General features: G+C 35.4%; 1 pseudogene; it reads right to left on the bottom strand.

The window, feature by feature from the left end:
- Positions 1-9,479: 9,479 nt before the first annotated feature.
- LOC132188511 (mavicyanin-like) lies at positions 9,480-10,233 on the bottom strand (annotated as a pseudogene).
- Between the last annotated feature and the right edge of the window lie 5,325 nt (positions 10,234-15,558).

The raw sequence follows: 15,558 nt of genomic DNA, 5'->3' as shown, positions 1-15,558 counted from the left end.
GCAAGCTCAAACAATGGCATGACAAGTTTGATAAGGTGATGTTGTCTAATTTATATTTGATTAATTGTGCAAGTAAATGTATATCAAGTTATACAATAATGAATATGTCATTATATGTTTATATATATATATATATATATATATCGACGACTAGCTTATTTTATTTTATTTTATTTTAGCTAGCATTAATGTTGTGCACGATACTAGATTATTTCTTGCATCTAATTTTGATATGAAAGACATAGTAAAGCTAATGTCACGTTGGACATTAAGGTTAATAGAGATAATGATTGCATTAGTTTATCTCATACATATTGTATTGAAAAGATGCTTAAAAGATTTGGGCACTTTGATTATCCACCTATGTCTTCATCATATGATTCGAAAATACATTTGGTTAAGAATCACGATGATGGTGTATTGCAAGGAAAAATATGCACAAATCATTGGTAGCTCGATATTTTGACAAATTGGACATGCCCTATTATTTCATATATTGTTAGCAAATTGAGTAGATATACTCATAATCATGGTATTGAGCATTGTGATGCTTTCTCTAAATTGTTGAGATTCTTAAAGGGTACAATTAATTTTGGTTTGTCATATTGTGATTATCCTGCTATATTGAAAGGATATTATGATATAACTGTATTATTGATTCAAATAAGCAAAGCCTACTAATGGCTATTATGTGTTTACTTTGGCTGGAGGAACTATCTCTTGAAATCCTCAAAACAGACTTGCATGGCAAGGTTTACTATGGAGTCAGAGTTAGTTGCATTGAAGAAGGTAGGAACTGAAGATAAATGGCCCATGAGCCTATTGATAAATTAATTTGCTTTTATATGCTAATTTAGTTACACCTGCGTTTTCATTGTGATTGACAGGATGCCATAGCTCGAGCAAAGAACAAAGAATTTATAATGAGAAAGTGCACAATATTGTGAAGCAGCTTATTGAGACCGGTGTAATATCTATGGACTTTGTGAGGTCATAAAAGAATTCTGTAGATTCTTTGACCATGCCACTAGCAAGAAGGCTAGTGAGAGAAGCATCGAGGGGGATAGGACTGATACCCAAATCATGACACTGTGATTGATACCCAACCTCTATGATTGGAGATCCCATGAATGATGTTTAATGGAAAACAAAATCACAAGTGAAATGAGGTATGGTACTGTCAATTTATGTTTATTAACTATTTTGTTAAGAAGTTAGTGATGAGGCCATCCCTATGGTGTAAGACAATACAAGATGTAGAGTGATAAGGATGAGATTAAAGCTCTTAATGGGTCTATAGTCCCTACCTGTTGGGATGGGGTGTTCCTGCACACACTCTTGATGGATACTACCTATATGAGTGTGGAGGTGCTATCTCCTATAAGACTTAGGTAGGTCTTTAGAGCGCTTATGAAAGCCATTTTATGGTATAACAACAAAAGATGCAGAGTGAGTAAGGATGAGTTTAAAACTCTTAATGGGTCCATAGTTCCTACTTGTTGGGATGGAGTGTTCTCTGCACACATTCTTGATGGATATCACCTATGTGAGTGTAAAGGTGGTGCCGCTTCCTATGAGAATTTGGCAAGTCTCTAGAGCACTCATGAAACCCAAAGGCGCATGGCCTGTATAAGGCACCAACCGGCTATAGAAGAACCCAATTTTTGTTTATTTGATTTGATTTAAGCTTTTGTTTTTAGAGAAAGTTATGTGGATGACAAGTTTGATTAACTTGTGAATATGGTTAAAAGAGTTTAACTTTACCACGATTCATTAAGTTCTTACCTATTTATCCTAGGTGTGGTTAAAACCTTTGGGTACCACATTGATGCATACTTTCAATTTCCTCTTATTCCAATGTTTGTAACATGTGGGAGATTGTTGTAATATGTGTTACAAACATTCATTTTTCAGTACTTTGAAACCGTTTTATTATTTGATGTTATTATTTTCATGAGTTTTTATGAGAAATAAAAATATCTTTAACCAATTTTGTTTATAACGGTTTGGACATTAATATTGTTTACAAACAATCTTTATTATTTAGTTATGGTTTATTATTAATATTTATTACTGTTTGAGTATTAAAATAGTTTTATGGAAAAATAAAATCACTTTAATTTAGTTTTCTATAATTTGACCGTTGCTTCAAAAAAATAGTGTTGAGTCCGTTGACCAAGCTTTTGTCCATTAACAGGCTTTTATGGCATTTATGTTTATTATGACCATTTGGTCATAAGATTGGTTCTATGTTTTGTTTATATAAGGCACAACACTTATATATATATATATATATATATATATATATATATATATTTCGAAGTCCCTCATTCACATTGACAATTGGGTTGTTCTATTACTCTTTGTTATTAGAAGTGCATCATTAACAAAGGTAGACACTATAGTCTAATCCTAGGAGGTTGCGTGTCAAAGGATCCAATCGCACCGAGTTATACATTCCGGGAGGCACGAATCAACCATTAAGGACAACGCTCTTGCATGATTTTATAACATTGTGAGATCTTTCCATACTTTATTTTCATCTCTTGGAACTTATTTATTTTATTGTTAATTTTCATATTGTAATTATTTTATATCAATGAGAATTTGTGCACCATCTAAATTTATTTCCAACAAAAAGAATGATCAATCTATCGTCAGTTTTATCAATGCCACCTTGGTAGAAAACATATTGGCAACAATTTATGGGTTTACTACTGCGCCAAGTGTGGACTCATCTTGCCAACAGATTTGCATCAAAATCGCGCTCAAGGGTTAATCATGTCAAGCGAAAGCTTCAAACTTTGCAGCAGGGTACACAAAACTGCACAGAATATCTTCGTGCATCTAAATCCTTGGTTGATCAATTAACAGTCATAGGAAATCAAATTGATGATGATGATCTTATTTCTTTTTATCCTTAATGGTTTAAATTGTTTATATAATAAGGTTGTCACATCATATTCCTTTCTACAAGGGATAAGTGCATACCATTTGAAGATTTTCAGGCTGAATTATTGAATTATGAAATTTTGATTGAAAATAAAAATTCCACCATGCCATCCGACACTGGCAATTTGGCTTTCTTCCCTAAAAAACAAGGAGCAAGCTCTTCATATGGGAAGAAGAAATATAGTGGGCCACCAAGATTCAACCAACAACGCCCCGGACATCCTAGAGGGAATTTTCAAAACCACTTCAATGGGCAATGACATCAACAACGTCCATACTCTCCACTGCAACGTCGTTCAAGTCAGCAACAGTCCATCAATTTTCCACAACACCGATTTGCGCACCAATAGCACCAATTTAATCCTCCACAATAAGGTTTCAACCCACAATGATTTTTCAATGGAGGTTCTAGCCCACAACAAGGGAAAATTACAGTTTACTCTCCCAAAGTTGACAACGTTATTCAATTCGAACACCAAAGTTTCAATTTTTGCAATTCACCCCTCCAAAGTTTCAAATTTTTACAATTTGACCAATTGCATGTATCCAAAACTTCTCATATTGCCCATAATTTTTATTTTTTTATTTTTTATAAAAAATTTTAAAAAATATTCGTGGTGACTCTTTGGCCATCTGGCCATTTTTGCAACCCCAAATTTATTTATTTCTTTCATAAAAAATAAAAAAAATAAATAAAAATTAGGGTCTATATGGGAATTTTAGGATAATATTGGTTGAATTGAAAAAAATTGGAACTTTATGGGGTTGGATTGTAAAATTGAAACTTTAGTGTTCAATTGAAAAACGTGCCAATGGGGGGTAAACTGTAATTTTCTCCCACAACAATTTTTCAATGATAACCCTCCAAGGTCACCTTGCCAAATGTGTGGCAAATCAACTCATCGTGCCTTGGATTGTTATCACAGGATGGACTATGCCTATCAAGGCAGACATCCACTTGCACAACTGGCGACTATGGTGGCACCATCCAATGTCTATCAAGAAGATGAGCAACCTTGGTTTGCAGACAGTGAGGCTAATGCTCATATTATCTCTCAGCTTGAAAATCTCTCTATCCAACAACCATTCCAAGGCGATGAAACTGTGGGAGTAGGTAATGGTAATGGATTGCAAATCCAAAATACAGGTTCATCCACATTTCAAACTCCTCTTTCACATATTGTCTTGAAAAATATTTTACATTGTCCAAAAGTCTCAGCCAATCTTTTATCAATTAATCGCTTTTGTATTGATAATCATTGTTACTTCATACTAATTGGTTCTTATTATTTTGTTAAGGACATCCTAACAGGAGCAATACTCTTGGAAGGACCGAGTGAAGCTGGCCTGTATTCCATCTACTTAAATAGAACCTCATTAAATAAATATCGTGGACTCACCGTTTTTTTAGGAATAAAGGCCACCTTTGACGTTTGGTACTCAAGGCTTGGACATCTGGCTGACCCTGTTGTTCATCGCTTTGTCACATCTCAAAGTCTACGTGTTTCGGGCACTTTAGTTAAATCTCATTTTTATTCTTCTTGTCAATTAGGGAAATTGCCTTTCATTGAATCTACCCGCGAATCTGTTTCATCCCTTGAACTCATCCATTCTGATGTTTGGTCCTCACCAATTATATCCACCAATGGTCATCGATATTATGTTATTTTTATCGTTGATTATTCTAGATTTAGTTGGATGTACCCTCTTCAACAGAAATCAAATGTGTTCACTTATTTTGTTCAATTTAAAAATCTTGTTGAAACTTTATTTTCTTGCAAAATCAAACAATTTCAAAGTGATGGGGGTGGTGAATACACATCACGCCAATTTACATCTTTTTTAACAACACATGGGATTTATCATAGGATCACATGCCCATACACTCCTTAACAAAATGACATTTCTGAACGTAAGCATAGACATATTATAGACGTTGGTCTTTCTCTTTTAGCACAATCTTATCTAAAAACTCGTTTTTGGATACATGCTTTTCAAATTGTCATTTACTTAATTAATCGGTTACCTTTACCTGTTTTTAAACACGTGTCTCCATACTTTAAATTATTTCAAAAGGAACCTAATTATTCTATTTTACGAATGTTTGGGTGTGCTTGTTATTCCTTATTACAACCATACTCAACTCATCAACTTAGTTTTCGTAGTAAAATGAGCATTTTTCTTGGCTATAACTCTAATCAACGTGACTACAGGTGCCTTGACCCTATTTCTAAACGGATTTATGTATCACGACATGTTGTGTTTGATAAAGGATTTTTTCCAACTAAGGATGCACGACCAACTCCTCCATCCCTTTCCACGACTACTCTAGCCCAGGTATCTTCTCTTGTCTCCCTCCCTGAGTTTGATTTGAATTTAAATACCTCATCCAATTCCACCACGCCTCCCAATGTTGCCCAACCCATGGACCCAAACTCCCCCAATTCGGCTCCTCAGTCCACACCAAGTCCCTCTCCCTTTAGTTCCCCAGGTGTAGTCGTCGAAGCAGCTCACCTCACCATTGACTCCACACCACATCTCTCTCCCTCCATGCCACAATCTAGTGACAACGTAGAAGACCCACCCACAACCTACCCCACTCCCACTTGCGAATCCAACCCTGTCCATTCAATCTCAACATCCTATGACCACTAGGTCCCACACTGGCTCCATTAAACCAAAACACTTCCCAGATTACACTCTTTACTACTGTACCAAACATCCCTTTCAAGCTCTTAGCATTGTTTCTCCAGAGATTGAACCCACACGTTTTAGCCAAGCCACCTTAACGCCTAAATGGCATTTGGTGATGCAGCAGGAATATGAAGCTCATATAAAAAATGGCACTTGGAGTTTATGCCCAAGGCCTCCACGTCAAAACCTCATTAGAAACAAATGGGGTTATAAAATTAAAAGAAAACCTGATGGCACAATTGATAGATTTAAAGCCTGCCTTGTGGCCAAAGGATTTGATCAGTGAAGTGGGATTGACTACACCGAGACATTCAGTCCAATCGTCAAATTAGCTACTATTTGCCTTGTACTAGCTATTGCAGTCCAACATGACTGGAAAATCAAGCAACTAGATGTATCCAAAGCATTTTTGCATGGTACACTCACTGAGGATATGTATATGGAACAACCCCAAGGATTTGTGGATCCTAGTCACCCTACCTTTGTCTGCAAACTTCATAAAGCCTTATATAGCCTCAAGCAAGCACCTCTGACATGGTTCAATCGATTCTCTCTATCTTTACACCAGCTTGAATTTTCGGGTTCCTTAGTTGATTCATCCCTCTTTGTATTTCACTCACATGGTATTTTAATTTTCTTAATTTTCTTAGTGATAGGAAACAATCCGCAAGCCATCTCTTCTCTCATTCGTGCACTCCAACACGAATTTCCACTAAAGGACCTTGGGGACTTGACGTTCTTTCTGGGCATTGAGGCAATCCGCACTGGCATTGAGCTACACCTACAGCAAACCAACTAAATCACTGATCTCCTTCACAAAACGGGTATGGTTGGAACTAAACCTTATACAGCTCCGTGTGTCTCTGGCTCCTAACTTTCTTCATCTGCTGGCGACCCTCTACTCGACCCTACCATTTATCGACAGGTCGTGGGGGCCTTGCAATACTGCACTCTTACTCGACTCGACATAGCCTATTCCGTCAATCAATTCTGTCAACATCTACACGCTCCATTGGACAACCGCCAAGCGGGTTCTTTGCTACTTGAAGGGAACAGCATTTTGTGACTCTGACTAGGCTGGGAACCCAGATGATCGTCGGTCCACCACGGGTTTGGGAGTTTTTTTTGGTTCATGTTTGATATCTTGGTGTGCAAAGAAGCAACCCGTTGTGTCTCGCTCCTCCATTGAAGCCGAGTACCATGCTTTGGCTATGCTTACTACTGAAATATATTGGCTCTGCTTGCTCTTTAAGGACCTTCATGTTCCCTTAACAACAATCCTTACCATTTGGTATGACAATCTCGGTGCCATAGCCTTAGCATCTAATCCTATTTATCATGCCCGGACGAAGCATATTGAAGTCGACTACCATTTTATCCGCGAGGTCTTAAATAAAGATCTCTCTGTTCAATATATGTCTACTCACGACCAACTTGCGGATATCTTCACCAAGGGACTCACCTCATCTCTCTTTATTTTCCTTCGCGACAACTTAATGGTGCTTCCTTCCCCCATTAGCTTGCGGGGGGGCTGTAAGCAAGACTAATATGATTAGTCATCCTCCACCTCATCTTCCAGACAAGCCACAATCACAAAATGAAGCACAACATCAATCATGGTCAATCTCCTCTCCTCAACGAATACATTGATTCTCTCCTTCTTTGGATTACTACCAACGGCTCCTTCCTTACATTGCCTCCACCCAACGTCTGCTTCCATACTTGTATATTCACACCATAAATAGTTTCCATAGATTTTAAATTGCTATGTACACTGCAGACCCATCTCATGTATTTGTGTGTATTATAAATAGACAATATGATACTCCTAAAATAATCAAGGGAAAATCATTTCTTTTAGTCACGCCATACCCCTTTTTCTTGTTGGCATGTTGCTCTGCTTTGCCATAGCAGGTATTGAGATCGGCCAAAACTCTTGACGGGATCCTCACTTGATCTTCGCTAGGGTTAACCCCTAAGGTTTTATTCCTTCTTTAAAAGAGTAGCAAAGCTTGTCATAGCCCTTACAATCTTTTAAAAGAGTTATATTCTCTCTGTCACAACATTTGGCTAGGGAGTCTCTGGTGCAGTCAACTTAACGAGTCAATCGGGAGAGTCAAATCCAACACTCATGCCAATTTGATGGATTGACGGTTATTGAGGCCAATAAGACTTGCAAGCAAATCACTAGACGCACTCAAACGTATAGAAGATTGGCCAACAAGGGGCTTGTTGACGTAGAGAGTCTTAGCATTACAAGAAGTTGCATGCAAGTGTCTATGACAATATTTTGATATTTTATAGTGCCTAAATTCCTGGGTTTGGCTGTCCTGTAGTGATTTTATCTTTGATGTGGTTAAATGGCTGGTTTCCACATTGTCAAAAAAATTCTTATGTTGATTTTGTGAAAGATTTATTGCTTTGGTGGCTTGAGATTATTATTATTGTTGTAAAATTTTATTTGATATCCCCTAGTTGTTGAACAATAAACTTAATTTTAATAACATTTAGTTGAATCTTTTCATTTCATATTCTCTTATGTTGCTAAGTAGGGGTCTCAACACAACCGGTTATAACCGGCCACTAACCGGTTATTGGCTACCAATTAGTAACTGGCCAACCGCTTTTAAAAGTTGTTGGAAATAACCAGTAAGGTTCGGTAACCCCGCGTGTGTGTATATATATATATATGGTAAGTGATATATGATATATCATATCTATTGTCTGATGATAACTATTAACTAATAAGTAATATTGTGAGTCTGTGATATATTCTTTTTAAAAACGAGCGTTTACATTTTTACTTTAGGTTGTAAGTGCTCCTAAATGTATTTTACTTTAGTGTTTATATATATATTTATTGTTTTCTTTGGGTTGTAGTAGTAAATATTTAGTGTTTAATCTCATGTATTATGAAAGTTTTTAAAATAAATTTTTAGGCCACTTTTAAAATGTAGTATGAAAGTTTTTGAATAACTATAACAAAGCCTAACTTATTGGGCCAAAAAAGCTCTAATTGTTTTTTAAAATGGCAAAAAAAGACTATATTAAGCTCAAAAAGTAGGCCAAATACCCAAAATAAAATGCCCAAATTTTTGAAAACCCAATTACTGATCCGGATAACCGGATATCAACTGGTAACTAGGGGTTATTACATAACCAGGAAATCGGTAGTTGGTTACTGGATTCGGTTTTCTAAATTCAATAACCTAATATCTCTGTTTTGGTTAGCAGTTTTAGCCAATAATTGGTAACCGGAACCGGGTTAACACCCCTTTTACTAAGTGAGTTTTTTTTTTTGACATGTACTCACAAGAGGGGGAGAGGAGGGATTCGAACTAGTGACCTTCGCTTCATAAGACGTGGTCTCTAGTCGATTGAGCTATCCCTTGGGGACCATTTACTGAGTGAGTTGAACAGGTTATGTCTTTTAGTTTTTATAGAGTTATTAATTTTACATAGGAGTTACATGAAAGTTATATGAAATGTAAATGAATTAAGTTAATGTAAAGAAATTAGAAGAGTCAATTGTATCCTATAAATACCCATGTAAGTAGATTATTTTATCAAGTTGAATAATAGAACATAAAGTCTTCTATTAATTCATTATTTCTCTTCCTATTTTGTATACTCTGGTTAGATGGATTTTATAATTCTTATTCCTTATAAAAAATAAAAGTTTGAATCCCTTTATTGATCGTATGCTCAAACAATATAATACATCACTGTCTTCGCACAGAACTCAATCCAATATATATATATATATATATATAATCATAACATTTCCCAAAATGTATCAACTATAAAACCTCTCCAGTACTGTTCTTCCTTAATTAGAAAATGAAAGCCGCGGCGACAGGCAACAAGGAGACCAAGAAACTAGCAAAGACGCCAGATGATGAAGAGTCAGGCTGCGTGGGTCCGCCGGCCTTGGGAGATGGAGTGCAATCAGCAGGGGTGGTCCCTGATGTGGGAGAAGGCGTGGTGGGAGGAGTTTGAGTGGAGGGTGGAGTAGTCGGCGTAGGGGCGCCACCTGGAGAGCCGGAGACGGAAATGGCTAACTTCTGGCCAAACTGGCAGTCCTGGCCGACGTTGCAGATGTAATAGTGGGGTCCAGCGTCAGAAAGAGTGATGTTAGCGGGGCCGGCGGTGATGGTGTTCCCAGTGGGGTTGGCTGAGGTGCAGGAGTCGAAGGATTCTTTTGGTACTTGAACGACGTCGTGCTCCCCTGTGCTGAAGTTGAACACTGGCAGAGGATGGAGGAGGATAACATCAAATACTTAATTCATATAAATAAATAAATAAAAGAAAGTTTCTCTCATTTGGTTTTTATAAAATAATTTTCACCTCGTCAGACGAGGAGTACACAATTAAGGAGAGCTAGCTAGGGAGAGAAATCTTACTTAGAATATCACCAACGACGAAGTAATAGTTGCCAGTCCAAGTCTGATATGTGGCAGCGCCACCTGGTGGAACAACCCAACCGGAGTTATCTTCCACCACATGCACTGTTTATGCTGCCGCGCATTGTAAAAGAACTGCAGCAGCAACACCCAAAACAACCACAAAACTGATCAACTTTTCCATTAATTCTCTTTACAAAACAAACTCACAATCTCAAATATTGTTCTTCTTGTATGCCTCTTTGTGTTGTATGTATGGCTTTGACGAAAATGGAAAATGTGAAGGTTCCACAGAGACTATATATTGTGATTAGTGTAGAAAAGTTTGATGAGTAAGCTCGAGGTGGTCTAGAAACAATGAGGCGCGTCCTAGCTTGACGGTGAAGCAAAGACGCGACCAGGCAGCGTTTAGATGGTGGAAATAGGGCTGTTAAGAGAGCAAGCCGCTCGTGAGCGAGCTCGGGCTCGGCTCGCATAAGCTCGGTTCGTGCTCGACTCGAATATTAAATGAAGCGTTTCGTGAACACGAATCCTGGCTCGAATATTAAACGAAGCTAGCTCGGCTCGACTCGGCCAAGTTTGTGAGCAGTTCGTATAAGACTCGAATAGGTAGTTATTCACATAATTTCTCATATTAATATTAAAAATTGATGATTTTTTTTTTTTTTTTTTCTAATAGCATCATTTTATTATAAAATGATGCATATCATTTATCTTCGAAACCAAGTGCCTTTTTGTATTGACTCGAGCTCTATACTTCGCTAGCTAGATTAAGCAAATGCTCATATGCAAGCTGGCTTCTTAAAGTGTTTAAGAGTACTTGAAGTTTCAATTTATAATAAAAAAATAAATTAAAAAATTAAAAAAATTAAATTAAATATAAGAGCCAGCTCATGAACGGACTCGGCTCGGCTCGATTTATTATGAGCTCGAGCTCGAGTTCGATTTTTTTTTTGCTCGAGTAAAATTTAAACAAGCCGAGCCCAAACAAGGGAAACTCGCTCAAGCTCGGCTCGTTTACACTCCTAGGTGAAAACACCAAGGTGGACTTGCCTACTTTTCTTTGGACTTGGCCCATTAAACTATAAAAGCATCTTTAGCAGTGTTTTTAAACTAACTTTTAAATTAAATTTAGCTATTTTGTTAACTTTTCTTGATCTAACAGATATTGTAAAATAGAAGATTTTTCTACTACTGCTACAGTAAACTTTCATATTTACAAGTTACTGTAGCAACTTGTAAGTAATATTTTATTATATTTTCCTTTTCTTTTTATTTTTTTAATCTTTTCTCTCTCCTTCTCTCTTTATCTCTTTTTATGGGGAAGAAACGGAAATGATAAAAAATTAATAAAATAATACTGAAAAATAATATTTAATTATAGTAGATAGTTAAAATAGATATTCTTGTTGGAGTGTGTAGTGAAAAATTAGTAACTAAAATAAAAAAAGTTGTATTTTGAGTAGTAAAATGAAAACTCTTGCTAGAGATGCTCATAGAACCTCACCAAATTTTACTCACCAAAATAACTATTTTAACTACCCACTTTTTTAAAGCACACTTAGGAATTTCACTATTTTAACAATCAACTTTAACTATTCTATTTAAATATTTTTTTTCAAATATTTCTTTATTATTTTTGTTTACTTTTTCAAAGAATACGGATGGAGAGATAAAATTTATATTATTTCTTAATAATTTGGCGAGTGAATATACTCACCTTAAAGATAGTATGAGTACTGTTCACTCACTATTTATTTTTGGTTAACATGGTGAGGCTGAAAATAAATGATTTTAGTTATTTTTGCTAAATTGCCATACCAAAATAACCTAAAAATGATTTTGGTGAGACTGCAAGAAATGTTCTAAGAGACTGAAATTAGATATGTAGGGTTAAAAAAATTCTATTGAAATATGATTTATTTTTTTAGCGCACCTAATTAGTCACATTCATGGCAAAACACAATTGTTTTAGCAGGATAATAAATGCACAACTTTGTTTGCTGGTTGGCCAATAGTATTCCAGTGAGTATAGATTAGTTGAAAGAATATTGATGTTAGTAGAAAGATCCGTTTGTTTTGGCATAAAATAATTTTTTTTAAATATTTTTTTGTATTTTCGAGTGTTTGGTGAGACGAAAAATAATAGTCAACGGAAAATATTTTTTAGTTTGACTGAAAAAACATTTATAATTTTCGAAAAATGGTTTCCATTTTTAAAAAGCGTATACAATTTTTCGAATTTAAGCATCTCATTCTCAAATCGATACACTCAGCTAGGATGTCACCAAGACCCGATTTGGGACATTGCATTGCTAGGACTTGATCAGGACCCCGCCGAACCCAATTAGGACCACACCGAGACCCGAACAGGACCCCACTGGCACTTGATTGGAACCTGACCGAGACTTGACCGGGAACCCACCAAGACTTGACCGGATTCGCTCCAAGACCCAACCGGGACTGCGTTGGGACCCAGTCGAGACCTAGTTAGGACCCGATCGGGATACCGCTAAGACTCAGTGTACTTTTCTTTTTTCTTTTTTTTTTTCTTCATTTTTCTTAAAATCCCATTTCTCTGTATTTTCCGTATCTTGTGGGTTTTTGTTTATACCAAACACACACCAAAAAGCTACAAAGGAAAATTTTATTTTTCCAATTAATTGACTTTGAGCATAATTATATGTGACTTGACTTGCATGCGTATGCAACTAGTAAACAGATGTTAATTCCAAACAAGACTTGGAAAAAAAAAACGACCACTTGAAATTTGTGGCCTTTTGAACCTTTCTCACCCTCCAATATTGAAATCGTGATTTAAATTTCCAACTACGTACGTCCAGATCGAGTTCCTGGAATTTGAAGCTTTTCGGGGCCTTGAAAGAAGTCTTTTCTTCTGGTAAATGAGACTTCATTTTCTTATCTAACACAATAATAAGTTGCCCCTGAATGACTTTTCGATGCTTCAACCTTTACTGCTTCTTTGAGATGTCTTCCTTGAGGTGACAGGTTCATATAATTCCTCTTCGAAGGGAGTAATTCAGACAATCTAAGAACATAAAATTAACAAATTAACAGGATCTACCAAGTTATTGTCTCTGGCGGCTTTGGGTTTTTGGGGATCTTTCCTACATTTATTCCCAGCATTTGCTGACAACAAATGACCCTTTTTGTTTCTACTCTTAACATTTTATCAGGTTGGCGTTCCGCACGGAACCAGAAAGTTTGATTGGGGGCAAGGTATATGAAGAAAAGAGATAGTAGAAGAGAAGGGGAGTGGGTTACGGTAATGAAAATAAAAGTGGGGGGAGTAAGCCAAAAAACTTTTTGGGCTAAAATTTGTTTCCTGGGGAATTGGGGAGCCAAAAAAATTTTTGGGCAGGGCCATGGGCTTTAAATAAATTATTATTATTTTTTTTTACTACCTAAAATATTTTTTCTAAGGAATGGGGGCGATGGCCTACTCTAATCCCCTAATTATGTCACTGCATCCCGCCATATGCAAGGGCATATGTTGGGGAAGCCTCCTATGTTAAGGGATTAGTGATTCTCACAATAATAATTATTTTTAGGAATAGACACTTACCAAACAATAGAATAACTATTCCATAATCATTCTATTCCAGGAGTCTATTTCGCAAACTAAACGAGCCTTTAAATTCGGAATCGATGTTAACGTTTGAAATTCTACAAAAGTGTGAGTTAAAAATTGGTATTGAAATTTCTGAAGAAAAAGGAACTAAGCCCTTATTAAGAGTCAATTTGGGATTACGGTTTTAATAAGTTCGATTTTAAAAATAGCATTTTTGAAATCGCTACTTTTTAAAATAGTAAAGACGTTTGGTAAAATATGTTAACAAGTGTGTTTTTATTAAATATTTGTTATACGAATTCATGATTTTGGTTTAAATTCGCACTTTTTCAAATAAGCACCCTCTAGCCTGCTTATTGAAATCGCAGATTTTTTTCCTATTTTAAATTAAGTGATTTTTAAATCACAATGCCGAACGCCTTACGTTTTGCAATATCTTTCAAAAATGTAGATTATTTTTGCGAAATCGCAATCTCAAACGCACCTTAAGGTTGGATCATTTAGGATCCGTTTAGTATTATGATTTCAATAAATGCGATTTTTAAAATTGCGTTTTTGAAATCGCAAAGGCGTTTGGTAAAACATGTTAAAAAAAATATTTTTTTATTAAATATTTATTATGCGAAATCGTGATTTTGGTTTAAATTTGCACTTTTTCAAATAAGCACTCCCTAGCTTACTTATAGAAAACGTTATTTTTTTTCCTATTTTAAATTAAGTTCTTTTTAAATTGCAATGTCAAATACCTTACATTTGTGATATTTTTTTAAAATGCAAATTATTCTTTCGAAATCGTAATTTCAAACGCAACCTTAATTCATATAATTTGGTAATCTAAAAAGTGTCACTTGGACAGATGCTATTACTAGCTATTTGAATTTGAAACTTTTTAGACAAAGGACAATTTACCGAGCTAGAACGTTGGACATTGTACAATTTAGTCGGACATTGACAACGGACCATTTACTCGGATATAGACTTGAAACAATGAACAAATTTACCTTTGACTGGACATATGACAATTTTATATAGGAACAGAAGGACAGCTATTTGGAGTTGGGCAGAGGACAATTTTACATTGACCTAGACAGAATATATTTACTATTAATAATACAAGGACTTTTTTGGATATGACAATTATTAAGAGCATATGAACATAGAAGATAAACCGAGTTTAAGAATGAAAAAGTTAATTGCTCATCAAAATAATTTAAACATCAAAGTAAGTGTTACGGGAATACGTAACGGGGCTAAATTTTAGGTTCTAAGGAAAACTCGACATTAGATTTTAATGAAACCTAGACTTTTTAGATTTTGAGGAAACCTAAAAATCTTTTTTCAAACTCAAGGTTTGAGATTAATTCTTTGATTCTTTTATTAATGAGCTTGATGTCTTTAAATAGACAATTACAATGCATAGAAAAAATAAAAGACTAAGTAAAATAAACTACTCTAATAATAATACTTATCTCTAATATTTAAATTATAATTCCTAATCTAATGTTATCTATAAAGATAACATATTATCTTAAGGTATTTTAATCCTAAAATACCTCTATTATTAGACCCCTAACTGGAAGTAAAGGGTATGATTTTAAGATAAAGGAAAAAGTCACGAAATTGGGCCTCTTTAATAGAAATCAGGATTTTGAATAAAGCATAGTTGGATTTTAAAGATATCCTGCAAAGGCATATGATGTGATGTGATGTCATGTAAGTGGATTAAGGTTAAATAATTTCGATGAAAGAATGAAATAGCTAGTTTTCAAAAGAGCAATCTCTCTTTATAAATTAAAGTATAATGATATTTTTCTTGAACAAAGCATTAATTTTATTGTTTGCAGTGATGCTTTATATTTTAAGAAATAAATAAAAATTGCTCTTCATTAATCAAGAGTAAGTAAACACACCCCTAAA

This window comes from Corylus avellana, chromosome ca7 (genome assembly GCF_901000735.1).
Source record: "Corylus avellana chromosome ca7, CavTom2PMs-1.0".
In the NCBI taxonomy this organism is placed as follows: domain Eukaryota; kingdom Viridiplantae; phylum Streptophyta; class Magnoliopsida; order Fagales; family Betulaceae; genus Corylus; species Corylus avellana.
Note: the sequence above shows the minus strand (reverse complement) of the source record. Positions and strands in the feature narration are given on the sequence as shown.